The following is a 2,242-nucleotide window of genomic DNA, read 5'->3' on the forward strand; positions in this document are numbered from 1 at the left end:
ATAACCATGGAACATCGGATTGCTTTAATTTTATAGGAAAGATTAATATGAATGAACTCATCTTTCAAAAGGCAGGTTCAGTCGCACCCTATACATTTACATTTGTTCAGAACTATTACAGATGTGTGGAAAAGTGATTTATTTCCCAGCATGCATTACTAATGAGGTTAAGGAAATTTGCTTTGTTTAATACCTTTCTACTAGCTTCGTGTGCAGTTGTGAAACTTTAATCTACCCAGTATGGTTAATGGTTCCATGTCACCTGTTGTCTTCAGTCTGTTGGGCAGGTGGTGGGAGGTGGCAGTTTCTCCAGGGGAAGTGGTGAAAGATAAGAACAGGGAAAGATTGGGAATGAATTTTGTGTCAATATCCTGCTTTATCAGCAGCCAGTGAGCCACTCCCCTCCTCTTTCGTTATTTGTACAATAAGGTGTTCATTGACAAAGCCCAAAACTGATTGCTGAATAGTTATAAACTTCAGGCCTTGCAAAGTCCATTAAGAAAAATGGCTGGTAAACATGTGCAGTTATAAAAATTAAACTGACTATTTGCTCATGGGGGGCATGGTGGCGCAGTGGGTTGGACCGGGTCCTGCCCTCTAGTGGGTCTGGGGTTCGAGTCCCGCTTGGGGTACCTTGCGGCGGACTGGCATCCTGTCCTGGGTGTGTCCCCTCCCCCTCCGGCCTTACGCCCTGTGTTACCGGGTAGGCTCCGGTTCTTAGCAACCCCGTATGGGACTAGTGGTTCTGAAGGTGTGTGTGTGTGTGTGTGTGTGTGTGTGTGTGTGTGTGTGTGTGTGTGTGTGTGTATTTGCTCATGGCAACCAGAGATGTGGGATTCACATGCCAAACAGATGATCCGCACATAATGCACAGCTTCGCTGCACCAGTTGAAATGCTCCTCAGAGCTGGATTAAAGAAGTTCAGTAACCTGCATTACTTCCTCAACATCTATTTACATTGATTCAGTTAGCTGACGCTTTGCTTCCAAGCGACTTACAATGTTAAGCTAATTACAATTATTTACTTATTTATATAGCTGGGCGATTTTACTGGAGCTATTTAGGGAAAGTACGTTGTTCAAGGGTACTACAGTTAAAGGTGGGAACTGGACCTTTGGCCCTTAGATCAAAAGGCAGAAGCTCTAACCACTAAGCTGCCAGTTGTCCCTCAACACCCTTTTAAAAATGCTCATGACTTGGATTGCATGTAACCATGGATATTTCAGGAGTGCTTTAATTATATCACTAAAATGAGGGCAATTTGGGATAAAAATCCTTGGCAAAGAAAGGAATGTGAAATGAACAGATCCCGTACTAGACTCCAGAGGAGATGCAATGTAGCCGGAAAGGCTTTAATGTTGTGGCTTTTTCTGCTGTGTGCCAGGGAAGGGCTTCCTGTGCAATGCTTGGGTTAATGCATTTCCTGTGAATTCCACTAGGCAGTTGATGTCTTATGCCGTCACCATCTAGAGCATGACTTCTCTCTGCTCACCTGAATGCAGTGATACACGTGGAGTAAGGCTTTCTGGACGTCCACAGGTGCCGCTTTTAGGACACCGCAGTATGTCCATTAAAGGAAGTCTGAGGCTTGCCATCCTTCTGCAAGATAATATCTTTGTTGAAAACCTTCAGTATACACATTAATTCATGTATACTCACACACACATTGTCTGAAACCACTGGTCCCATGCAGGGTTGCAGGGAGCTGGAGCCTAACCCAGCAACACAGGGTGTAAGGCTGGAGGAGGAGGGGACACACCCAGGACGGGACACCAGTCCATCACAAGGCACCCCAAGGGGAACTTGAACCCCAGACCCACCAGGGAGCAGCACCCAGTCAAACCCACTGCACCACCACCCCCCCAATGTATACTCTTACTATGCAATACCAGTCAAAGGTACACTAGGGAAACCACGGTATTACTTTGATGGGATAAACTGGACAGAAGCGTGAAAGCAAAGCAACTCACAAACCCCCTAAGGGGTGGAACGGTGCCTAGGTGGTGTCAGGGGATGTGGGTTCAGTCCCTGCTCAGTTTGTGTGGAGTTTGCATGTTCTCCCCGTGTCCGTGTGGGTTTCCTTCTACAGTTCAATGAAATACTGTTCAGGTAGGTTGGTGACTCTTAGTCACCCATAGTGTGTGAGTGACAGAAAGTGTTTCCCCTGATGTATGGATGAGTAACCCATTGTAAGCAGTGTATATAGCAGTGTAAATCATCTTAGGTGAATAAGGTGTGAGCT

This window comes from Scleropages formosus, chromosome 11 (assembly GCF_900964775.1).
Source record: "Scleropages formosus chromosome 11, fSclFor1.1, whole genome shotgun sequence".
Lineage (NCBI taxonomy): Eukaryota > Metazoa > Chordata > Actinopteri > Osteoglossiformes > Osteoglossidae > Scleropages > Scleropages formosus.